Here is a 27,548-nt window from a genome sequence, read left to right on the forward strand (position 1 = left end):
AGTTTGTATGTAGTTCTTTCCGATGGGCTTTTGGGCACTCTCAGTCTCTGACCTTTTAACGTAGGTTTGTTGGGGAACTCTGTGTCAAGGCTTCTAACTTTCTACATATAACACATGCATGGCTTGATATGATTGCTTTATATGACTTAGATTTTTAGATAAAACACTAGCTCATGTTATAATGAGCAGTGCAGTCCTGGATGTCTTCAATAATAAATAAATGTGTTGCTAGCGCCTCAATTCTATTATTATTATACGTTATTTATAAAGCGCCAACAAATTCCACAGCACTGTCCATGGGTACAATTGACAAGACAAATTTTGTGAAAAAAATACAAGAGGAATGGAGGGCCCTATTCCCGTGGAAACTTTACAATATAGAAGGGTAGGAGGGGGAGAATAATGCTAAAGGGAGATTCAAGTCAAAATTAAACTTTCATAATTCAGATAGAGCACACAATTTTAAACTGCTTTCTAGTTTACTTCCATTATCTAAATGTGCACAGACTTTTTATATGCCCACTTTGAGATGTATCAGCTCCTACTGAGCATGTGCAAAATTCACAGGATATACGTATATGCATTTTGAGATTGGCTGATGGCTGTCACATGATGCATTAGAAAGGAAAATATAACTAACTGGCATTTGTCAGAAAACAAATCTACTACTCATTTGAAATTCAAACCAAGTGCTTTTGCATTGTCTATTTATTATGCTTTTATTGATTGTGTTATTCTACTGTGTTTAGCGGTCCTTTAATACAGAGTCAGATGAGGGCAATTATTAGGTAAGTGGAATTCATTCGTTACTGAGTCGAGTACTAGGCTTCCTTGGACAAAAATGTTTAAAAGAGGCCATATTAGGGGAAAGTCTGACAGTGCGAGGAAGTGTGTACCAGTGGGTTGGTGCTGCATGAGAGAAGTCCTGCAGTCTATATGTAGATTCGACTGTGCTGTGCATAATCACTGTATAAAGTGTGCACAGGTACTCTGTTTAATCCATTCTGTGAAAATTGTTTATCCATGTGTTTGTTTTCACCTGTGGCCTAGATTAAAAAAAACAATGGAGTGGCCACTCCAGTGCGACAAATATTTCCAGTTATGTAGTGCAGCATATTCACCAAATTGTGGGTACAGACCTTATTGTTTAGTACATTTATTTAATATTAAAACAAAGGAATGTGTTAAATGTCACCTTCTGGCGCTATTTCACTGTTTATATTTAAGTCTAGGTTGGCATGCCGCATCTGCTTTTTTTCTATGATCAGTTTTTGAAGAGGAAATTTGATATATGATAATCCTTTCACTTCCAGCAGGAGGCAGTGTGTCACTATAGTCAATGATTATTGTGACCATATTTTGCTGGACTGAGGTTAAAATAAGGCAGTGTTTAATGTGCTTATAAGCTTCCACCCTAGGGTTGTGTTTATATGTGTAAATAAAATAATGTTGTGCAAATCTGCATGTGTGTACGTCTGAGACAAGTGAGTCTGATCTACTGACAGACATCCTCCATGCAACAGGAGTTCCTAGGATTTAATGCTTACACTGGGAAGCTTTTTTAAAGAGTAGCTTGGTCAAGGCAAGACTGATTAATTCATGTGTCAACTCGCCTAGCCTTGCCTGTCATTGATATGCTGATGACAAACAAGGTGTTAATCATTCACCATTAGTAATGATGGCTAAAGCAGAACTCTAATAAAATGGCAAAAGTAATGTTTGGAGACATAATGGTAACATGTTCATCATATTGACTTACTGTATAAAGAATTAATTTCATGTCTCATGCTTTATTGTAAAGCTGCTTTCTTTAATCTGAGTAGTATATTTGGGATGAAGCACATTTATGCATTTGTCGTTATCCCTGTCTTACTGCATTGCACTATATGTAGGACTTCAGATAAACGGCTATGTTGTGTTCAGATGGTGCAGAATGCTGCAGTAAGGATGCTAATTCCCTAGAATTGTTTTTGTCACATGACACTAAAGTCTGCACTGGTCAGTATCCAAACTTTTAGTGTTATGGTGCTGTTTTGTCTTCAGAACTTGCTGTCTAGAAGAGTCCAAGAGGCCCATCAATGTATCTGTACACACAAGCTTTACATAATAGCTCTCAGTTTAACAATTTTTGATTCATTTTTATCATTTTGAGCTGTTTTATTGAGAACTGTATACAAAGGCGTGTGCACAGGGTGTACACAGTGTTGGAGGCGCACTGTAGCATTTCAAAGGGCCAGTAGGGAGGTCAAAGAGCCTCCCCAAATGTCCCCACGCTCGTCACAAAGTGCCGTCTTCCTTTAAGAGGTGCTAGTGCCGGGTCCTTGCAGCCAGGCTTCCCACCCCCTCCTGAATGTGAGTTCTTGAGAGCCATGCACCTTTTTTATTACTATATTTTTACCTTATAATTATGTAGTTAGACCAAGAGCAAAGGAAAACTAAACCAAACCATTTCTCTGCAGTTAATTGGCAATGCAATTATAAAACTTAAAATTTGCTTTATTATCCAGTTAATTAACACATAGCAATTGATCTGGTGCTTTAGAGTAAATGCCTAATTTAAAATTGATTTTAATTTTCAAATGACCTGCAGAAAAAAATTCACTAAAAAAACTCATTGCAGAAAGTAAAAAAAAAAAAGTTCTGCCTCTAAGACACAACACATGTGGGCTGCAGATCAATATTTTAGAATCCTTAACAGCCACAGTTTACCCCAGAATTTTTATTGTTTAAAAAGATAGACAATGCATTAAAGGGACAGTCTAGGCCAAAATAAACTTTCATGATTCAGATAGAGCATGTAATTTTAAACAATTTTCCAATTTACTTTTATCACCAATTTTGCTTTGTTCTCTTGGTATTCTTAGTTGAAAGCTTAACCTAGGAGGTTCATATGCTAATTTCTTAGACCTTGAAGGCCACCTCTTTTCATAATGCATTTTAACAGTTTTTCACCACTAGAGGGTGTTAGTTCACGTATTTCATATAGATAAAACTGTGCTCGTGCACGTGAAGTTATCTGGGAGCAGTCACTGATTGGCTAGACTGCAAGTCTGTCAAAAGAACTGAAATAAAGGGGCAGTTTGCAGAGGCTTAAAGACAAGATAATCACAGAGGTTAAAAGTATATTATTATAACTGTGTTGGTTATGCAAAACTGGGGAATGGGTAATAAAGGGATTATCTATCTTTTAAAACAATACAAATTCTGGTGTAGACTGTCCCTTTAATAAACCTTTATCCAGTTTTGCATAACTAACACTGTTATATTAATACACTTTTTACCTCTGTGATTACCTTGTATCTAAGCCTCTGCAGACTGCCCCCTTTTTCACTTCTTTTGACAGACTTGCTTTTTAGCCAATCAGTGCTGACTCCTAGGTAACACCACGTGTGTGAGCACAATATTATCTATATAGCACACATGAACTAATGCCATCTAGCTGTAAAAACGGTCAAATGCATTCAGATAAGATACAGCATTTAAGGGCTTAGAAATTAGCATATGAGCTTACCTGGGTTTAGCTTTCAACTAAGAATGCCAAGAGAACAAATCAAATTTGATGACAAAAGTAAATTGGAAAGTTGTTTAAAATATCTGAATCATGAAAGTTTAATTTTGTCTAGACTGTCCCTTAAAAGAAACAAATATTATATTTTGTAAAAATATCCAGTGGCACAGGGCCAGGTTTAGGTAAGATTGGGGGTAAGAACAGCATACAGAGGGCAATCTGCAGAGGGTTTTTTGAGTTGTGGTCATCCAACAGCACACATTTTTAGTTCCACTGTTTCCTGGGGCTACAAAGCTATGGCACACTTAGCTCTGCTTTTTTCCCGGGGTCTGCTAATACTAGTGCAGGGGGCCATATTTAACCTCGGGGCCACCATTTGGCCATCCCTGCATTATATTATTGCACTTTATAAAATTTAATTAATTATTTAAATTTTATAAAGTCATATTAAAAGTGGTATAAGCCTAAAGCTGATGATTCTCATTGATATAGACTGTGTAGCTTATCCACACCGATACAGGCCCTGATGATTGAAAGTGCAGCAAAATATTTAAAAGAGGTGCGTTGCAAAGTTGATTAAGCCAGTGAAATATTCTAAAGAAATTACAGTAATGTTTAAAGGCAGCATCGCCGAGAGCCGTCTTACCATACATTTCAGTGGATGGCGATGCTTCTCTGTTACTGGCGATATATTCAAAGTAGCATCGCACCTACATCGAAGGTGTAAAGTAAATGATCCCTTTACGCAGTGTATGCTGTATGACAATACAATTTACATGTGTCAACAGAAGATCAATCCCTGTTCTTACAATACAATAAAGGAATTAAACATATCAATAATACACCTATAGGAGCTAGGGGACTGTGGGTATATGAAATATGTATATACATTGTTTACTGTATCTGTATTGTATAGTGTAATGTTAGAATATGTATGTAAACTTTAGGCGTGATTTGTAAAAATCTTGTATTGTGTCCTTGGGCATTATAAGAATGCGATTACGTGTTCACAATATTCATATTTCAAATTATTGCGCTGGAGCGATTGTGTTTTACTTAAAATATTGCAATCACACTGTAGCAAACGTGTCCTATATTAATAACACGTTTGCTACAGTGCGATCGCAATATTATAAGTAAAACACGAAAGCGCTATCGCAATATTATATGTAAAGCACAATCGTGCCATCCCAATTGCAATATATGTAAAACACAATTGCGTCTTTGTGATCACAGTATTATGAAATATGAATATTGCGAACACGTCATCGCATTCTTAAAATAAGTTTAAAAAAAAAAAACACGCCTAAGGACACAAATTATTTTTACAATCACGTCTAAAGTTTTCATACATATTCTAACATTATACTGTACAATACATAAACATTGTATATACATATTTCATATACCACATTCCAAGCTCCTATAGTTTTAATAGGATTTTTTTGTGTCTTTATTAATAAAGTAGATGGCAGATATTATGAATATAGGCATTCCGTGAGAGTTTCATGGGCGTTCCATGGGAGTAACCTGTATTTCTTTATAATGGTAGTGAGAGTCCACGACATCCTATTCTTACAAGTGGGAATTGACCACCAAGAGGAGGCAGACACCCCTGCCAGAGCATTCAAGTACACCTTCCACTTCCCCTTCCCTCCCAGTAGTTTTTTGCCTCGTCAATGAGGTAGGGAGAGAATGGAGGTGCTTTTCAAATGAAGTTTTCTTGCAAAGTAACCCTCAATGGATAGTTTCTTCAAGAGAGGAGAGAGAGCTTTCACTGTGATCTGCACGTATGAACACTACCTTCTGGTGCTTGCAGGGAAGTTCCCTAGCCTCCCCAGTATTTTTGTGATATTTCATTTGTTGTCTTGAATTTATCCGAGACTGTCAGTGACAGAGAACTAACACTACTGTATCTCATTTATTGCAAATCTCGGGGGACAGCCTGTAATTCTTTCAGAGGTAAATCCCATACGCTCCCTTTATAGACTAGTTGCGTTTCTTATCCTGACTTGTATCCAGCTATATGGCCAGTGCCTACAAGTGGTAGCTCTGCAATAGGCGTTATGGATTCAGTCATGGGGGGGTTAGAATATGCAGCCTTGGTTTATGGCGAGTGCCTTTATTGCTACAGGGCGCGGTGTGTGTCTGTGTTTTACATTGGGAACTGCGCGTTCTAAACTGCAGTACTGAGTGCACACGGCTTGTTCTAATAGATAACTATTTTTGCTGAAGGACTCCAGGCACGCACGCTGGCACACATATGTTTTACAAAGTTAAGGAATTAATCCTGCAGAGAACTTCTGGGTCTTCTGCCGTATAGCTGTAGGTAGAGTGCCATACTCATTCTGTCTTGCGGTGGTTTAGTTGTTAAGAGAATTTTTTTCGTTGCGTGCTCTGCCCACTTCCTTTCGCCTTAAAGGCTGTGACACACCGCAAGCGATGCGGCACGAGGCGAAGCAGCTGCTTCGCTCTGCGTCACATCGCTTCTGAAGTTCAGATATATTATCTCTGAGCGCTCAGATATGCGACCTGACGCAGTAGAGTGCTCAGAGATGAAAAGGCAGGACACACTGAGCGTGCACAGCCGTATCTATATGCTGCGCACCGCTCCGTGTGCAGTGTGTCACAGCCTTAAGGCTGTGACACACTGCAAGCGGAGCGGCGCACGCTCCATGTGTACTACCTTTTTCATCTGTGAGCACTCTGCTGCGTCAGCTCGCGCAGCTGAGCGCTCAGAGATTAAATATTTGAACTTCTTAACAATGCGACGCGGTGTGAAGCAGCTGCTTCGCCTCGCGCCGCATCGCTTGCAGTGTGTCGCAGCCTTTAGTCTGTTAAGGCGGCGCAGCGCTACGTTTGACTTTCAGTGCTCAGCTTGCTACCAGGAAGGGACATCCTTTACGTAGCATTTAAGTAGGACAAAAATGGCATAGCAGTGAAGTCTCCTCATATACATATTATTGCTATAGTTTTTTACAGGGGACTTTTATAGTACTTTAATACTTTGAGTGTGAGAGAAATTAAAGAGCAGGATTGAGCATACGGGAGCTGCTGGGGACACTGTTTCCCCCCCAGCACAGCTGTGTAATTAATGCATGCAATGATGTCTGTTCTCCAGTCCCATTTTGACAATATTAAGGTGTATAAAGCTTCTCCCTGCTCACTACAGATTCCTCAGAATTAAGCTTTTGGGGGCTATGCCTTCATTAGGGCAAGCGAAAGCCTGTTAAAAATCTGGGGAGCCTACTGTTCCATAGTGTGAACCTATCCCATGTTTCAGATTCGTCTTCATCTGATTCACTCACAGGCCGATAAGGAGGATTTTACCTTTTAGATTTAAGATGGGGCATCTCGGGTATCTTTTGAAGGAAGTTCTACGCACCTTGGGAGCACCAACCTGCCTAAGGAAGCTCCGCCTCACAAATTGGACATAATATTTGAGCCCAAATCTCAGGCTCCTGATGTTTTTCCGGTTCCATCTTTCATATCAGACATTATTACTAAGGAATGGGATAAACCTGGAATATCCTTTTCACCTTCTCCATCCTTTAAGAAGATGTTTCCTGTCCCCTCTTCTCATCTGGAGTTATGGAACCCTGTCCCAAAGGTGGATGGAGCCATATCTACTTTGGCTAAGAGAACCACTTTTTCTTTGGAGGATAGCACTTCCTTTAAGGATATAGGACTAGCGGTTCTAGCCAGAAGGGCTCTGTGGCTGAAGTCCTGTGGCCATGTTTGCCAGTGTGACAAATCTAGTGACTGTACAGTGTGACCAATCTAGTGAAACTGAATTTACATATGCATAATTTGAAGTGTTACTACACAGAAAAACATTTTTTATTTTCAAAGTGTAACAGATACCCCCCCCCCCCCGCTGCCTACATTTACAGCTCAGTGGTGATGTTGGCAGATTTGCTGAAGTTGCACTCCACATTACATCCTATGAGAGACATTTTACTACTCTTCAGCACAGCGAGGTTCAGACAACTTTTTTGGTATATATCTATATATGGCAATGTTTTGAATATCGGAGGCTACTGACTATATATATATATATATATATATGTGTATATATATATGTGTATATATATATATGTGTATATATATATATATATATATGTATATATATATATGTATATATATATATATATATGTATATATATATATATGTGTATATATATATATATATATATATATATATAATATTTTATTTTTTAAAATATAGTTTTTATTGAGGCAAGAAAGAAATACAGATATGCAATGTACCACATTTTGTGAGCTTAAAGTGAAGTTAAACTTACTCTCTCTTCTATGTTATAATCGATATAGTATTAAATTTTAATATGATGTTCATTCATGGTTTTTTCGAATTTTATTTAGTACCTTAGTTTTCTTGTATAATTTGCTGCTATTTCGCTTGTCAAAAAACAACCCGTCTATATTTTTTTTTTTATAAACAACGATCACGTTGTTTATATAGCCAATTGATTTTCTGGCCGTTAGGCGGCCGTCAATTGACATCACAAGCTGATGCTTGATTGTGTGCATGCGCGAGTGATTCTATCTCCTCCTTCAAAGCGAGCGCGTCCTCGTTTTGCGTATGCGCATTAGGAGTTTCATTTGTTTTTCAAACACCCACCGCAACGCATACTGTAACAAGTAATTAACGCATGCGCTTTTGAGAGCAAACATTTTTGCATGCGCGGTTAACAGAGGATAGATGTGCACGAGTGTAGTTCTGACGTATAGAGTGGGTGGGACCGCTCTATACGTCTATGTATTGAAAACACGGAACTGCTGTATGGGAGGGGATTACGATTGTAAGGCACATTAAAATAAAAGTTAGTAAATATGGTTAAATAAACGTTTTTAAAAAAAATAAACCTAGCGACTACCTTGTAATTTAGAAAAGGAAAATAAAGAGACATTTCTATTAGAATAACTTTACCTTCACTTTAACATGTATCACAATGCACAAATGTAGAAGAGCAACATATATAAAACAAAATACAATGTTCTATAAGGGTCGTGGTAGGGCAACCTAATTTTTTCAACTCTAAAAACACCTCAATATGTTGCAATCTGAATGGAAAAACTGATCAAATTTTGCAGCGCCTCCATTATTTTTTGTTTGTTATTCTGTATATAAAGTTAAATCTTCCCATAGCAAACACTCAATTAGCTAGCTAATTGTGATCCCCAGATAGTAAATATAGGTTTCACATGAACCTCCTAAAACAAAATATCTTTGGCTAAGGGGTAGTTTGGGGGAAATATAAAAATAGGATGAAAGATCTAAACGTAGTTGGAAAAATAGTGAAACTATTCTTCTCAACCTAAGAAACATATACTTTGCATAACAGGTAATCAGGTATATAATGTCATAACTGAAATTGTCACCAGCACGCACAACTATGCACAATAACTTTTATCATCACATTGTACATAGTATTTTAATGCCCCAAATATATGAATTGAAGAGAGAAACACTATACTGCCAGTGATAAAAAACTGGATTAAAAGAAAAAACTGTCATACAATAAAAACTTTAGTGCATTAGCTAAATTATAAGGTAGGTATAAGTTGGTAAGTCTCACCAGGAAATATAAATATACATATACATCTATTAAACCTGTAGATGTACACTAAACAAGAGGCTCAGGTTTAGTACCGTCATTAAAGCTAGTGTATTCATTAAAGTACTTAATCTCAATTGTGTAAAGGGTCAAGTCCCTAAATACAAACAAAGTTTAGTCTTTTGCCTAGCCTTGTAGGCAAATCATCAGACCCCTGTCTAGTATATTGTGTATATCAACAAAAATGCATGAGATAAAGTAGCTGTTCTAAAGATGTAAATAGCATCTATTTTAATTGTGATGATCTGATTACTATGACCTACCAATCTCAAGAGAAAACATTCAACCCCTACTGTAGCGATCACAAATATATGTGGATTAAAAGTTATGCTAAAAAACTGAACATGAGTAGTCTAATAACATAATTTAGATATCGAGTAAGGTAATGTGAACAACTTTAGATAAGTAAAAAACTAATTATGGGCTGTATACAAATTTATATGCTGTTCCTAACTGAGTATTATATCACAACAGCGCATATTAGCTATTTATAGGTGGAACCAAGGGTCTAAAAATCAACAGAGGACCAGAATCTAAATGTCAAGGTATCCACCTAGTCAATTCCATTGAAAATGTATGGGAGTCACAGTCTATATGCCGATTGATGATCCTCTGTAGGGCATTTCATCCTATCCCACACCGGTACTGCCAAATGCTTGTTTAGGAGAAATAACCTGAGGCCTTCTTGAAGTTACAGTCTTTATCTCTTCAGCCTCCTGTATATACGACTCTAGCAGCACAGCTAACATGGCACCTCTCTCTCCTCTAGGTGGGTGTCTAAGGGTCTCCAGCATGGCTGTCATCAAGACAGGTGAATGTTGAGCTAGGTTCAAGCCCCGACCCCAGCTTTTTAAGTAGGCATGCTGGATCATCTTGTGCGTACTCCTGCGGATCCAAGAGACCTCTCTTCTGTGGGTTATATGTTCTGAGACCCCCTCCCGGGGACCGGCCACATCCCACAGGGTCAGGTCTTCTATTCGGCTATCCAATGGCCACTTCTGAATGTGATCCCTGAAGATCGGAGTGCCGCACTATCCCCTTCTTGTCGATCCGTCTCAGGCGGTCCAAGCTGCTGATCATGTCAGCTTTAAATTCTCCAAAAATAGACTCTACCCTCAGCGGGAGATCCTTCATGGTAATTTAGTAGCCTTATTTTCATCTACACACCTAATAGCACTAACATGTATCAAAATATGACCATACTGATATTCGTGACAAACCTTTTCTCACTCCAATTTAGTTCACTTCATTACCGCCATAAGCACCCACCTCAAACTGGAAAACAAATGATCATAGACCATGGCCTGCTCTGTTGCTGTAACTTATCTGCTGAGTGCTGGTGGAGAGTTATAAAAAATAACCCTCCTACCCCCACCTCACAAAATTATAAAGTATGCCATTCACTATATAGCCAAACAAAAACTATGTCCAAATTCCTATTCCTTATGCTACTTGCCCTTGCAAATGATGTAGAGTCTAACCCTGGTCCCCCAGCAAATTCCATTCCTAGCCTTCCAACTAAAAAAGGCCTCTCTTTCTCCAACATAGGTGTGTCCGGTCCACGGCGTCATCCTTACTTGTGGGATATTCTCCTCCCCAACAGGAAATGGCAAAGAGCCCAGCAAAGCTGGTCACATGATCCCTCCTAGGCTCCGCCTACCCCAGTCATTCTCTTTGCCGTTGTACAGGCAACATCTCCACGGAGATGGCTTAGAGTTTTTTAGTGTTTAACTGTAGTTTTTCATTATTCAATCAAGAGTTTGTTATTTTCAAATAGTGCTGGTACGTACTATTTACTCAGAAACAGAAAAGAGATGAAGAATTCTGTTTGTATGAGGAAAATGATTTTAGCAACCGTAACTAAAATCCATGGCTGTTCCACACAGGACTGTTGAGAGCATTAACTTCAGTTGGGGGAACAGTTTGCAGTCCTTTGCTGCTTGAGGTATGACACATTCTAACAAGACGATGTAATGCTGGAAGCTGTCATTTTCCCTATGGGATCCGGTAAGCCATGTTTATTACGATTGTAAATAAGGGCTTCACAAGGGCTTATTTAGACTGTAGACATTTTTTGGGCTAAATCGATTGATATTAACACTTATTTAGCCTTGAGGAATCATTTATTCTGGGTATTTTGATATAATTATATCGGCAGGCACTGTTTTAGACACCTTATTCTTTAGGGGCTTTCCCAAAGCATAGGCAGAGTCTCATTTTCGCGCCGGTGTTGCGCACTTGTTTTTGAGAGGCATGGCATGCAGTCGCATGTGAGAGGAGCTCTGATACTGATAAAAGACTTCTGAAGGCATCATTTGGTATCGTATTCCCCTTGGGTTTGGTTGGGTCTCAGCAAAGCAGATACCAGGGACTGTAAAGGGGTTAAAGCTTAAAACGGCTCCGGTTCCGTTATTTTAAGGGTTAAAGCTTCCAAAATTGGTGTGCAATATTTTCAAGGCTTTAAGACACTGTGGTGAAAGTTTGGTGAATTTTGAACAATTCCTTCATGTTTTTTCGCAATTGCAGTAATAAAGTGTGTTCAGTTTAAAATTTAAAGTGACAGTAACGGTTTTATTTCAAAACGTTTTTTGTACTTTCTTATCAAGTTTATGCCTGTTTAACATGTCTGAACTACCAGATAGACTGTGTTCTGAATGTGGGGAAGCCAGAATTCCTATTCATTTAAATAAATGTGATTTATGTGATAATGACAATGATGCCCAAGATGATTCCTCAAGTGAGGGGAGTAAGCATGGTACTGCATCATTCCCTCCTTCGTCTACACGAGTCTTGCCCACTCAGGAGGCCCCTAGTACATCTAGCGCGCCAATAATACTTACTATGCAACAATTAACGGCTGTAATGGATAATTCTGTCAAAAACATTTTAGCCAAAATGAACCCTTGTCAGCGTAAGCGTGGATGCTCTGTTTTAGTTACTGAAGAGCATGACGACGCTGATATTAATATCTCTGAAGGGCCCCTAACCCAATCTGAGGGAGCCAGGGAGGTTTTGTCTGAGGGAGAAATTACTGATTTAGGGAACATTTCTCAGCAGGCTGAATCTGATGTGATTACTTTTAAATTTAAATTGGAACATCTCCGCATTTTGCTTAAGGAGGTATTATCCACTCTGGATGATTGTGAAAATTTGGTCATCCCAGAGAAACTATGTAAAATGGACAAGTTCCTAGAGGTGCCGGGGCTCCCAGAAGCTTTTCCTATACCCAAGCGGGTGGCGGACATTGTTAATAAAGAATGGGAAAGGCCCGGTATTCCTTTCGTCCCTCCCCCCATATTTAAAAAATTGTTTCCTATGGTCGACCCCAGAAAGGACTTATGGCAGTCAGTCCCCAAGGTCGAGGGAGCGGTTTCTACTTTAAACAAACGCACCACTATTCCCATAGAGGATAGTTGTGCTTTCAAAGATCCTATGGATAAAAAATTAGAAGGTTTGCTTAAAAAGATGTTTGTTCAGCAGGGTTACCTTCTACAACCCATTTCATGCATTGTCCCTGTCACTACAGCCGCATATTTCTGGTTTGATGAACTGATTAAGGTGCTCGATAGTGACTCTCCTCCTTATGAGGAGATTATGGACAGAGTCAATGCTCTCAAATTGGCTAATTCTTTCACTCTAGACGCCTCTTTGCAATTGGCTAAGTTAGCGGCTAAGAATTCTGGGTTTGCTATTGTGGCGCGCAGAGCGCTTTGGTTGAAATCTTGGTCGGCTGATGCGTCTTCCAAGAACAAGCTACTAAACATTCCTTTCAAGGGGAAAACGCTGTTTGGTCCTGACTTGAAAGAGATTATCTCTGATATCACTGGGGGTAAGGGCCATGCCCTTCCTCAGGATCGGCCTTTCAAGGCAAAAAATAGACCTAATTTTCGTCCCTTTCGTAAAAACGGACCAGCCCAAGGTGCTACGTCCTCTAAGCAAGAGGGTAATACTTCTCAGGCCAAGCCAGCTTGGAGACCAATGCAAGGCTGGAACAAGGGAAAGCAGGCAAAGAAACCTGCCACTGCTACCAAGACAGCATGAAATATCGGCCCCCGATCCGGGACCGGATCTGGTGGGGGGCAGACTCTCTCTCTTCGCTCAGGCTTGGGCAAGAGATGTTCTGGATCCTTGGGCGCTAGAAATAGTCTCCCAGGGTTATCTTCTGGAATTCAAGGGACTTCCCCCAAGGGGAAGGTTCCACAGGTCTCAGTTGTCTTCAGACCACATAAAAAGACAGGCGTTCTTACATTGTGTAGAAGACCTGTTAAAAATGGGAGTGATTCATCCTGTTCCATTGAGAGAACAAGGGATGGGGTTCTACTCCAATCTGTTCATAGTTCCCAAAAAAGAGGGAACGTTCAGACCAATCCTAGATCTCAAGATCTTAAACAAATTTCTCAAGGTCCCATCTTTCAAGATGGAAACCATTCGAACTATCCTTCCTTCCATCCAGGAAGGTCAATTCATGACCACGGTGGATTTAAAGGATGCGTATCTACATATTCCTATCCACAAGGAACATCATCGGTTCCTAAGGTTTGCATTCCTGGACAAACATTACCAGTTCGTGGCGCTTCCTTTCGGATTAGCCACTGCTCCAAGGATTTTCACAAAGGTACTAGGGTCCCTTCTAGCTGTGCTAAGACCAAGGGGCATTGCAGTTGTACCTTACCTGGACGACATTCTGATTCAAGCGTCGTCCCTCCCTCGAGCAAAGGCTCACACGGACATCGTCCTGGCCTTTCTCAGATCGCACGGCTGGAAAGTGAACGTGGAAAAGAGTTCTCTATCCCCGTCAACAAGGGTTCCCTTCTTGGGAACAATTATAGACTCCTCAGAAATGAGGATTTTTCTAACAGAGGCCAGAAAGACAAAGCTTCTGGACTCTTGTCGAATACTTCATTCCGTTCCTCTTCCTTCCGTAGCTCAGTGCATGGAAGTGATCGGGTTGATGGTAGCGACAATGGACATAGTTCCTTTTGCGCGCATTCATCTAAGACCATTACAACTGTGCATGCTCAGTCAGTGGAATGGGGACTATACAGACTTGTCTCCAAAGATACAAGTAAATCAGAGGACCAGAGACTCACTCCGTTGGTGGCTGTCCCTGGACAACCTGTCACGAGGGATGACATTCCACAGACCAGAGTGGGTCATTGTCACGACCGACGCCAGTCTGATGGGCTGGGGCGCGGTCTGGGGATCCCTGAAAGCTCAGGGTCTTTGGTCTCGGGAAGAATCTCTTCTACCGATAAATATTCTGGAACTGAGAGCGATATTCAATGCTCTCAAGGCTTGGCCTCAGCTAGCGAGGACCAAGTTCATACGGTTTCAATCAGACAACATGACGACTGTTGCGTACATCAACCATCAGGGGGGAACAAGGAGTTCCCTAGCGATGGAAGAAGTGACCAAGATTATTCTATGGGCGGAGTCTCACTCCTGCCACCTGTCTGCTATCCACATCCCGGGAGTGGAAAATTGGGAAGCGGATTTTCTGAGTCGTCAGACATTGCATCCGGGGGAGTGGGAACTCCATCCGGAAATCTTTGCCCAAGTCACTCAACTTTGGGGCATTCCAGACATGGATCTGATGGCCTCTCGTCAGAACTTCAAAGTTCCTTGCTACGGGTCCAGATCCAGGGATCCCAAGGCGGCTCTAGTGGATGCACTAGTAGCACCTTGGACCTTCAAACTAGCTTATGTGTTCCCGCCGTTTCCTCTCATCCCCAGGCTGGTAGCCAGGATCAATCAGGAGAGGGCGTCGGTGATCTTGATAGCTCCTGCGTGGCCACGCAGGACTTGGTATGCAGATCTGGTGAATATGTCATCGGCTCCACCTTGGAAGCTACCTTTGAGACGAGACCTTCTTGTTCAGGGTCCGTTCGAACATCCGAATCTGGTTTCACTCCAGCTGACTGCTTGGAGATTGAACGCTTGATTTTATCGAAGCGAGGTTTCTCAGATTCTGTTATCGATACTCTTGTTCAGGCCAGAAAGCCTGTAACTAGAAAGATTTACCACAAAATTTGGAAAAAATATATCTGTTGGTGTGAATCTAAAGGATTCCCTTGGGACAAGGTTAAGATTCCTAGGATTCTATCCTTCCTTCAAGAAGGATTGGAAAAGGGATTGTCGGCAAGTTCCCTGAAGGGACAGATTTCTGCCTTGTCGGTGTTACTTCACAAAAAACTGGCAGCTGTGCCAGATGTTCAAGCCTTTGTTCAGGCTCTGGTTAGAATCAAGCCTGTTTACAAACCTTTGACTCCTCCTTGGAGTCTCAATCTAGTTCTTTCAGTTCTTCAGGGGGTTCCGTTTGAACCCTTACATTCCGTTGATATTAAGTTATTATCTTGGAAAGTTTTGTTTTTAGTTGCAATTTCTTCTGCTAGAAGAGTTTCAGAATTATCTGCTCTGCAGTGTTCTCCTCCTTATCTGGTGTTCCATGCAGATAAGGTGGTTTTACGTACTAAACCTGGTTTTCTTCCAAAAGTTGTTTCTAACAAAAACATTAACCAGGAGATTATCGTACCTTCTCTGTGTCCGAAACCAGTTTCAAAGAAGGAACGCTTGTTGCACAATTTGGATGTTGTTCGCGCTCTAAAATTCTATTTAGATGCTACAAAGGATTTTAGACAAACATCTTCCCTGTTTGTTGTTTATTCAGGTAAAAGGAGAGGTCAAAAAGCAACTTCTACCTCTCTCTCTTTTTGGATTAAAAGCATCATCAGGTTGGCTTACGAGACTGCCGGACGGCAGCCTCCCGAAAGAATCACGGCTCATTCCACTAGGGCTGTGGCTTCCACATGGGCCTTCAAGAACGAGGCTTCTGTTGATCAGATATGTAGGGCAGCGACTTGGTCTTCACTGCACACTTTTACCAAATTTTACAAGTTTGATACTTTTGCTTCTTCTGAGGCTATTTTTGGGAGAAAGGTTTTGCAAGCCGTGGTGCCTTCCATTTAGGTGACCTGATTTGCTCCCTCCCTTCATCCGTGTCCTAAAGCTTTGGTATTGGTTCCCACAAGTAAGGATGACGCCGTGGACCGGACACACCTATGTTGGAGAAAACAGAATTTATGTTTACCTGATAAATTTCTTTCTCCAACGGTGTGTCCGGACCACGGCCCGCCCTGGTTTTTTAATCAGGTCTGATAATTTATTTTCTTTAACTACAGTCACCACGGTACCATATGGTTTCTCCTATGCTATTATTCCTCCTTAACGTCGGTCGAATGACTGGGGTAGGCGGAGCCTAGGAGGGATCATGTGACCAGCTTTGCTGGGCTCTTTGCCATTTCCTGTTGGGGAGGAGAATATCCCACAAGTAAGGATGACGCCGTGGACCGGACACACCGTTGGAGAAAGAAATTTATCAGGTAAACATAAATTCTGTTTTTGTGCACTGTAATATCCGCAGCTTACTACCAATAATCGATGCACTGCAAGCTTGGTGTTTACAATACAATCCAAAAATCATTGTGATCTCTGAATCATGGCTAACTGCAAAATACCTGACTCTGCCATTGCAATACATGGGTATTCATGCCATAGAATTGACAGAGCAAAGAGAGAAGGCGGCTTTGTAATTTATGTCGACAATTCCACAAAGTTCACCCCCATACAAAAATCTAGCTCTCCTGCCACCTTTGATTTCCTTTCTGGCAAAATTGAGATCCCTTGCAGTAAATCAATCATTGTTGCAGGAATCTACCGCCCACCTAGCTCCCCTGTGCATTCCATTTCGGACATCTCCTTTGTGAATCCATAGCTCAAAACCCAAAAAGTGAAATTTTTGTTTTTTGGAGATTTTCACATTGATTGGCTGAATCCAAAAAATAACAGTTGTCGCTCGCTGTTTAAATCTTTGCAGCTAACTCAATTAATCTCCTCCCCAACTCGCATAAACATCAAAAGCCATAATCATACCATTCTCGACTGGATTCTCTCCACTTCTCCCGACCGAATCCAGGAGGCAGGTGTTCTCCCTAACAATTTCAGTGACCACTGCTTAGTGTACTGCGTGCGCCAAATAAAGTCTACTAAATCCTCTCCCAAGGTTAAAATCACCAGGTCCTTCAAAAAATGTAATATTCAATCATTTCTAAATGACATCAGGAACCTCCCCTGGCACAGATTAAACCTAATCCCAGATCTAGACTCTACAGTTGAATTCTTTCAGTCTCCTACAAGTTTGGAATTTACATGCCCCACTACGTAAGGTGAGAGTAAAAGGAGCACACTTGAATTGGATCACAGCTGACCTCATTCAAATGTACCAATTTCGGGATTCATTGTGGTAAAAGTTAAAAGCATACTGGCTCTATGAATGATCACTGTGTATATAGACAATGGCGAAATATATGCACTAAACAAACAAAATTGGCTAATGCCCAATATTTCTGTGAAAATCTGAACAATAACATATCTAACCCTAGAAAGTTTTGGAAACTCATAAATAACTTACAAAATCCACCAATCCACTCCCAACCCTCCACTGTCAATGTGGATAACCAAAACCTGCAACTCCCCTTAGAAGTAGCAAATGCCTTTAACAATTATTTTGTCGGATGGTCCACCACCCTGATTGACAAACTAATAAATGGCACGCATCCGGAAGCTACAAATGTGGATCAGGCCCCACTAAAACAGCAAAGACCCAATATAGAGAAGTTCAATTTTAGACCTGTACCCATCAATGTCGTTAAGAAACACCTTAATGATCTAAAAATGAAAAACCAGTCTGGACCTGATCAAATCCCAGCAATGCTGTTGAAGCTCAGTGCGCCGGCAATTGCTAAGCCTGTCACAACCCTAATTAACGAATCCTTGGTGTCTGGAAAACTGCAAGAGTAGTGCCTATTCATAAAAGTGGGGAGTTAACCTTGGTTTCTATCGCCCTATATAATTGCTCCCAGTATTGTCAAAAATCTTAGAAAAATGCGTCCATACGCAATTATGCGAGCATTACCAACTTTCTAACTATCTGACCCCTGATCAATCCGCTTTTCGACCGAATCACTCCACTACATCTGCCCTCCTAAAAGTTTGCAACAACATCCAAACTGGCATGGAACAAGGAGACCTAACTGGAGCTATTTTCCTTGATTTTGCTAAGGCTTTTGACACAGTGGACCACAACATACTACTGCTCAAACTAAAAAAAAAACCTGGTATTGCTGATCGTCCATTAACCTGGTTTAGATAATATGTATTGGACCGATCACAATATATCTCTGTTTCTAACAGTGACTCCCTCCCTCTCCCAGTCACGTGTGGTGTCTGCAAATCCTCAACTATACACATGTACGCAGACGACACGGTAATCTATGCAAACAAATCTGATCTGCCGCAGCTTGAAGCAGTGCTCCAAGACCAGTTCACAGAGGTAGAAAAGTGGATCTCAAAAAACAAACTCTTCCTAAACACTGACAAAACTGTCACAATGATCTTTGGAACTGGGCCTAAATTACACAAATCACAAAATTCCCATCTACGCATCAAAACAAAATCCAATTGCACGCTGACCGCAGTCCACTCTTTCAAATACTTGGGTATGTTCTTAGACCCTAATCTATCTTTTGGCCTCCACATAGAAAAACTTGCATCTAAACTTTATCCAAAATTAGGTGCCCTGTACAGAAAAAAATCTTGCCTCAGCCCTACAGTAAAGGAAAAGATTGTACAGCAAATGCTGATGCCTATCATGGATTATGGGGACTAGTATACGCACCTGCACCGCAAACTCACCTTAATAAACTTAATACATTGTATTACTCGTTCTGCCGCTTTGTGCTACAATGTAACTACAAGACCCACCATTTTGACATGCTAAAAGAACTAAACTGGCTGACGCTGGAATCCAGACTCACCCTCCATCTTTCTTGCCTTGTGTTTAAGTGCCTTTCTGGAAAGCTCCCACCCTACCTGAGCAGAATGCTCTCCCCGGCTATTCTCACCTCCTATAACCTCCGATCCAGTACCAGCACATTATTTAGCTTGCCTCAATACAAAAAGAAAGCAGCTCGATCCTCCTTTTCCTACCGAGCGCCACAGTTATGGAATGACCTCCCGAACACTTTCAAACCTTCCCCAAGCCTAATATCCTTTAAGAGATCCCTCTCTACATATCTCAAAACAGAATGCACCTGTCATGGACGATTATATATTTATTACCTGTCCTATGTAACATTTTTGCATCTATTGTGTATTATTATTGTTTTTGAATTTTATTGTACCCTATTGTATCAATGCAATGTTTTGTGGACCCAGGACATACTTGAAAACGAGAGAAATCTCAATGTATCCTTCCTGGTAAAATATTTTATAAATAAATAAATATGAGTGGAGTAAGTCTGCTCCATAGGTATTGATTCACACCACGGTATATATGGCCTCGTGGCTTTAGCGGACAAACATTTATCAGTGATGCAATACGGCTCCGGCTCCAAACCACTATATTTCAATTCTGAGGCCAATATATAAAGTTACTATGCAGTTAGAAGTTCCAGATAATGATTAATTCCATATGTTAGTCTCTGAAATCAAAACTATAGCTGGGAGCTCTTGATGTATGCATCCTACCGCTTTGGTGGTTAGCTCCACCCCCCTACAGACTATATTTTTTAGAATCACCATGACATAATTTGTAAGACTCAGCATTGGCACTAGAGGTGTGAATGTAATTCATTTTGTTGTCTGTCCCTGAGACCTGAAGGTAACTAAACTTTTTTTTTTTTTTTACTAATAATTAAAGTGTGTCCTAGAATACTTACTTTTGGAAGTCCCCAGATATACTCTAAAGCATTGTCCCATGAGCTCTACAAATATATAAAGACAGACAAGCTAATTCCAGTGGTACCTAGAGATCTGAATATGGGCTTTAAACTTGTCCATAGAAAAAAATAAGAAATCCTTTTGCTCTTCAAGTTCATACATTGTCTATTGTAGATAGATCCCACTGAATAAATATAATTCTGCTTCAATAAGTCTGTGCTTTTCTCTTATAGATTAGATCCTTCAGTAACCTTTAAATAAGACCTGCCTGGTTTCCAGCCCTCTTACTTTAACACTGATTAGTTGTTGATTCTCAGCTACTATAGTGGAATACTATGGATGCTGTGAAGCTGCAACATATTGGTTGGCGATTTATTGCGGCTGTGATATTTTGGCTGGGTACCACCATAAACCGATACCCTGATTTTGCACCTTAATCATATTGGCTTTTCACTCCCTGATCACACACACCTAACTTTACTTGTTCTGCTGATATGTTTAATTATCCTGCCCTGAATTGCGACCCTCAGTTATTGTAATTGTCTTCTTTGGATTAATTATTTTAGAAGATTACTTTGCATTAGAGATTAATTTTCCATTTAAGTTTAGATTTCACGCCAGACTCTCTTCAGTTCTTTGACTCGATTTCCATTTAATTGGCTCCCCATCTCTTCCACAGGCTAAATAAGTTAATAGAGCATCCAGCAAAACTGTCGCATGCCATTAGAGTTTTACATTGAGCTAGAGATACATAACAGGAAGGTAGTTTCTTCTACAATTATTTCTTTCATATAGGCTGTGAGAGTCCACGATCCATTACTCCTGGGAATTACTCTTCTCTACCACTAGGAGGAGGCAAGGATTCCCAAGCCCCAACAGCCCAATAAAAACCCTCCCACCTCACACATACTTCAGTCTTTACTTTGCTTCCACTGGAGGTGGTTGAAGAATGAAGATGTGTATTTGATTCTTCAGAGAAATAGGTTTTCAGTCCTTATTGAGGCCTGGTTTCCCCTCAGAGTACAGTGCTTGTCAGAGGGATGTTTGTCTATGGGGTATGGTTTGTGATTCATTTTTTCACCTCATGGTAAGTTTTTCATGCAGCTTCAATAATGGTCGCAGGGACTTGTCTTTTGACTCCTTTATGGATCTACAATACACTCCTGTTCCATAACCTCTGCTTCTATGTTTTAGTACTGGTTTAGCTGTCTGCTGCTTGTTTGCTAGTGGTCGAGTGTCTATTGGAAAGTATAATTTATTAACTTTTAGACTCTATAGCTATGTTATGGGAACTTTTAGTTTGTGTGTGTATGTGTGTGTATATATAAATATATCTATATCTATATCTATCTATCTATATATATATATATATATATATATAAACTGATATCTATGGCCCTGGGACAGAATCCTTTACATTATTCCCCTTGCTGTTTTGCATACTTCAGGTTTGTGCACGTCGGGTTAGCTGATGTACCTTTTAGTTTTTCCATAGTTACTTTCGTTCTTCAGGTGGTTTATGCATGCTGTGTTAGCTCACGTTCAGCAATGCGCACGTTGGGTTTGGCACGCTAAATCCCTTTATAGCTGTTTGTTTTTTTCATGCGCGTTAAATTCATTCTGCTTTGTTTTGCTGTTTGGCCTAGTGTGCCTTGTATTTATTTAAAAGACTACTTAGGAGAGGGTAGGTGATTTCCATTCCTCAAGAGCTTTTTAAGTGTTTATTTTTTTAGTGTTTATTGAATTGACTTGTCATATGCTATAATAGAGCAGTCTGATTCTGTCCTTAAATCTACCTGTCTCCTGAAAACTTTTCTACCATTTTTAGGGTTATTTGGGTATTATTGCACCTTCTGTTTGTTCATGACAGGAGAATATTAATAATGTTTCACCTTCTTAATATACTATACATATTTTTATCAAGACTGCCGTTTCTGAAGCGTTGGCTGCTCTCCTGCCTTCAAAAAAGCGTAAAAGGTCAATTCCGATTTGACCTTCTACAAGTGCTAAGTGCCCTGAGACCAGGTATACTGTTTCGTCTTCAGATGGTAAAGTTAAACATATTGTTTTCTTTTAAAGGAGGCTTTGATTACTTTAGGGGTTAAAAATCCTAAAGTTTCTGATGATAAGCACTGTAATAATTTAAATAAATTTTTTAAGACTTGTTAATCTCCCTGAGGTTTTCCCTGTGCCTGATGCTGTCTCTGACATGATCTCTAGGGAATGGTCTAAGCCAGGTAATTTTTTGACTCATTCTGCAAGGTTTAAAAAGTTATATCCTTTGCTATAGATTTATAGGAAACAGTTTTCAAGGTGGTTGGGACCATTTCCACTCTGGCCAAACTTACTACTATTCCTTTGTTTAAAGGACCCTTTAGACTGAAAGTTAGAATCTTTTCATATATTGGCCTTTTTACATGCAGGTTATATTCTCAGACAGGCTATTTATTTTGCTGATGTAGCTGCTTCTTTTACTTACTGCTTGTCTAGTCTTTCAGATCAGTATTCTGATGACTCTGTTAGTGCAAATCTATTTGCTTTGCTTCAGAGTGCCAATTATTTTATTTGTGATGCTGTTTTTGATATTATGAAGGTTAATATCAAAAGCATGTCTTTGGCAGTCCTTGCCAGGGGACATTGTGAATTAAATTTTGGTCTACTAATATGGTGTCTAAATCTAGATTATTGTCTTTTAACATTCAAGGAAAGAAGTTATTTGGTTCTGATTTAAATTATATTATTTCTACTATTACTGGAGGTAAATGGGCTTTTCTTGCTCAAGACAGAAAGTCTAGAGGGAAATGGTTTTCGTTCCTTTCGTCAAAAGCAAGGCTTCTATGGTTAAGTCTGGAGACCTAATGCTACTGGAACAAATCAATACAGGGTAAGAAATCTATCCTTACTACCAAAACTGCATGTGGCCTTCGATCTGGAATTTATGGTAGGAGGCAGATTAAGCTTCTTTCAAAAGGCTTGTTTTCAGTCTGTTCCAGATCCTTAGTTTCGGAATATTTGTTTTTCAGGGATATTGAATAGGATTCAGAACAAGGCCTCTAAGAGGGAAAAAAAATGTTCTCTCCATTGTTCCAAGTAATCTTCAGTCTGTCTCAGATCTGGAAGATACAGAAGTGATTGTTCCAGTTCCTTTTCAGGAACAGGGGATGTGATTTTATTCAAATCTCTTCATTGTTCCAAAGAAATGAGGTACTGTGATGAACCAAGGTTATCCAACCCTGCGCCATTCACTTATTTGGCACAGAAAGGGTTATCAGACCCCTTCTACTCTCACTAATAGGTCACAATCTAGCCACACCGGGCCAGCTTGTGATTTAGTTCTGTGGGTGCAAGGGCTAACAACACTCCCCAGTCTGTACTAGACGTAAAAGAAATGCCCCAAACTCCCCTTTAATGCCACCCACACTAAACCAACAAACATATAGCTCCAAAACTGCCACCACTTAAAATTTATTAAAGGGAAAATCCTAAGGAAAAACCCAGACTTACACATTAACTCTCTGTGTACAATTAAGCAGAAAATAACCTAAATTATACAGTTCTAATATTCCAGTCTCTTTCAGTAACGTGGTTTAATTATTAGACAAAGGCCAAACTTAATAAAGAAATTATTTATTATGTCAAAAATATTATGCACAATGCATTATTAATAAAAAGTTGTTACAAATAAAATTACACACAGCAAACAGTTATTTAAAATAAAAAGGGAGAAAAACAGATTGAATACTTTACTAGTCTCAAGATCTGTGCCAGGGGCTGGCATGAAAGCAATGGTCCTTACCCTGTAGAACAGCTCCCCTTGTAAGAATGACAATCTTATATTTAAAAAATAAGATTCTTATACCTATTTTCCAGAGATCAAGTTGCCTGACCACACCCTCCTGGGTGGGCTAAGAAACCCCCCTGTCTTTATGACCTTCAATAAACTAAGTTTTTGCCTGAAATTATAGAACCCAATTATAATTTCTGCTAGGTAACTCTTTTCAGATTTACTGACCCGTAATCTCTTGGTTTCATTGGGAGAATCAATTTGATACCAGATATGACATAGGCTGTCATGTTTACCTTCATTTAATGTCATAGCAGTTTTAAACACATATACATTATACCAATGTCCTTTTATTGACCTCCTCAGGATATGGGGAAGAAGCACTGTGTTGTATCTCTGGAGCTAAAAGCTTGAGTGGCTTTATGACTCAATGCATACACAATAACATTTGGTGGAGTGAGCCTTAGAAACTATTTATGAGGCTCCTGGCACTTCAAAGAAACCAAAACAAACACAGGACACAATTCTTCTTGAAAATCAAATAACTGTTTTTTAGTTCACAAACTAAACAGAATTAACCCCTTAGCAGCTACATCCTGAGATATTCGTGACACCTCCCCCAATAAGAAACGCAAAAGGGGGTGGCTACAAGCCACTCCCGATGCGTATCAAAGGGATCGTCCCCTTGCGGTGAGAACATATTGCCAGACCAGTTGCACATAGCAGTTTTGCCAGCATGATGCCTTCCATTTAAAAATGACACACTAGTTGCTCTACCCAGCTGATTTAATATATTGCAGGGCCCCTCCCATGCAGCCTTTAGTTTGTTCTGTCTCATGGGCATGAGTACAAGAACATTTTGCACCATCTCACACACTCCCTCTCTGGCAGTAGAATCCTGCAACTGTTTTTGTGGGAATGTGGCATCTCTGGGTTTTGCAGGTACCTTCCCCAATAAGGCTTGCATCTTATCCCTGAATAACACATCATCCCCTGTTACAGAGGTGCCTGTGAAGCCTAGGGTCTTGCTACCTATGGTGTGCTCTTTGAACATATTGTATGCTGTCAGTTGCTGCTTTATTACCCAGGGCTCTTGCCCTCCCACTGGAGTAGAATTCCTGTACTCCTGCACTCTGTTATGGTTGGTAGGAGGTTGACTAATTGTCCCCCTCTTCTCCACTGTGGGTCCTAGTTGCTGATCCTGCCGGGGACTCTGATGCTGCACACCTCTCAGTGTATTTGCTGAATGCTCTGTGGGGTTGTGTAAATACACTTCTCTGTGCTCCCCCCCGTTTGTCTGCAGTCTGTGTCAGTCTCTGTCCCCTAGTCTGTGCAGTCTGTTTATAGGTCACAGCCGAGGTTATTGGGGTCTCTGTCACCCACAATCTCTCACACTCACTCAGGGGGTCCCGCAAGAGTATCCTGTACCCCTCTCCCCCATACACTCTGGATTCTGTGGCTCTGCTGCTTCTGTTATAGAGGGGGCTACATTCTTCCCTCGCTCTCTCTCACAGTCAGTCTCACTTCCTTCTATAGAATCCACTAATTCAATCACAGACAGACACTCACCCCTCATCTGCCTCCTCTCACAAACAGTTTCTCCCTGTACAGATAAACTCGGGTTCAAGCACAGACAGACCCACACAGTCTATCTGCCTTTCTCCCCCACCATTCTCACACTGTACAGTTGACTTTAATTCCGCAGATACTGCTGGTTTAATTACAGGAAGACACGCACCATCTATCTGTCTCTCACCAGTCAGTCTCTCCTCTTACAGGTTCACATCTCAGCATAGACACCCCCAGTTCAGGCACAGCACTTTGCACACATGCACTCTGTCCTCTCTCCTGGTCATAATGTCTCTGAGCATTTTCACATAAGGGTCTACAACTAATGTCACTTGGTCACATGTAGCATTGTCAGGCACATAAAGAGATAACAATCTACCCAGATCAGTACCCAGTAAAAGATCATTAGGAATATTTTCAGATACCCCCAGATTTCTTAAACCTCTCCCGCTCTCCAATCAAGATATACACGTGCCATAGGCACTGCAAGTTTCATTCCCCCAATCCCTTTAACTGCTACAGTCCTGCCAGGAATAATGTCCTGAGAGCGCACCAGCGATGGACTTACAAGAGTCACTGCTGTGCCTGTGTCCCGAAGCCCAAGTGTTACCTTAGTTCCGACGAGCACAGGTTGCAAGTTCTCCTGGTTGCTTTCCTCTGGACGTGTAACAAACAAAACAGATGCTGGTACTTCTGAGGGATTACCCCCTCCAGCTGATTGCTCCAAGTTAATCTTCTCTGGGCAAGTGGAGCTGATGTGGCCCACTTTGTTGCAAGCAAAAAATCTGCGGGTATCCCCCTGCCCAGATGCAGCACTCACCCCTCCTTTCCCAGAGGGAACAGACACATGAAACAAAGGCACGGCAGGTTTTGTGAAGGGGGGTCATGCAGCAGCTCCTTTCCAGGTGGATCCCCCCTTAGAAAAGGATTTTCTCCCATTCCCTGGTGACCTGTTGGCTGTGTAAAAATCAGCCAGCTCACCAGCTTCCAATGCTGTTAGGGGTTTACGGTCCAAAACCCATTCTTGAATATCTGCTGGGCACAGCTGCATAAATTGCTCCTTCACTATTAGATCTTCCAGCTCTTTGATAGTGGCCACTTTTAATCCTCTGACCCACTGTTTAAAGGCTGTCATCAAGTTCCCAACAGCTGCAGTATAGCTCTCTGACAAACCTTTCTGCAGAGAACGGAATTTCTTCCTGTACACCTCAGGAGTAAGATTATATCTCCTCTGCAGTGCAGCTTTAATGGAATCATAGTCCTGATCAAACTCTGGGGGTAGTTCAGCAAAAGGTTAAGGTACTTGGCCCACTGCTCCCTTGGCAGCTGGAACTGTCTGCAAACTTTCTCAAAGCTACGCAGGAATACATCCACATCGCCATCTTTCTCCAGAGTGGGAAAATCCTCTGCACGCACTCTGGGAACAGGTGGGTCTCTAGGTTCACTAACAGGTGAGAACATCCCTCTCTCCAACCGTACAAGCTGTAGCTGATACTCTCTCTCCGCCTTTCGTTCAGCAGCCTATCTTTCAGCTTCCAGAGACTCTCAGCTTCCCTAGCCGCCTATCTCTCAGCTGCTTTCGCAGCCGCCTGTCTCTCAGCTGCTTCCACAGCCGCCTGTCTCTCATAAAATTTTGTAAACAGTTCCATGCGCAAACTTGCATCCACTGAGCCCATATGTTTCAGAACAGTTTGTAAATAACAGTCCAATGGATCCCCAGATCCTGATGAATCACTGCCCACAGCTGCAGACATCTCTCCTGAGACTTCAACTGGTGTGGTTTGGCTGTTATCATATTCAAACAGAGCTTGTATTAGTCCATCTTTGTTCTTTCCACGGGTTGGAATATCACGCTCCTGGCATAACAGTGCCGACACTTCTTTAGTCTGCTCCTTATACGTCTCCATAGTAAAAATAAAAATAGAAAAGAAAAGCAGAGAATAGGGAAGGGGACTGTTTGCAATGTGTGACTATATAATGCACTGAGTTTTAGCCTTTGGAAATTGTGAGTTAGAATTTCTTTTTAGTACTGGGATTTTCACACTAGCAAATCCGCAAGCACTAAAATCTAATAATAAAAATGATTTACACTGCTGCCCACCAATTTGTGACGAACCAATGTTATCCAACCCTGCGCCAGTCACTTATTTGGCACAGAAAGGGTTATCAGACCCTTCTACTCTCACTAATAGGTCACAATCTAGCCACACCATGCCAGCTTTTGATTTAGTTCTGTGGGTGCAAGGGCTAACAACACTCCCTAGTCTGTACT

At 40.7% G+C, this 27,548-nt stretch overlaps 1 protein-coding gene across 3 annotated transcripts in view; it reads left to right on the top strand.

Annotated features, from left to right (window-relative positions):
• The window catches only part of TANC2 (tetratricopeptide repeat, ankyrin repeat and coiled-coil containing 2), a 785,323-nt gene that overhangs the window by 163,311 nt on the left and 594,464 nt on the right, over positions 1-27,548 (top strand). The gene's annotated exons all lie outside the window — the stretch shown is intronic.

This window comes from Bombina bombina, chromosome 1, assembly GCF_027579735.1.
Source record: "Bombina bombina isolate aBomBom1 chromosome 1, aBomBom1.pri, whole genome shotgun sequence".
Taxonomy (NCBI): Eukaryota; Metazoa; Chordata; class Amphibia; order Anura; family Bombinatoridae; genus Bombina; species Bombina bombina.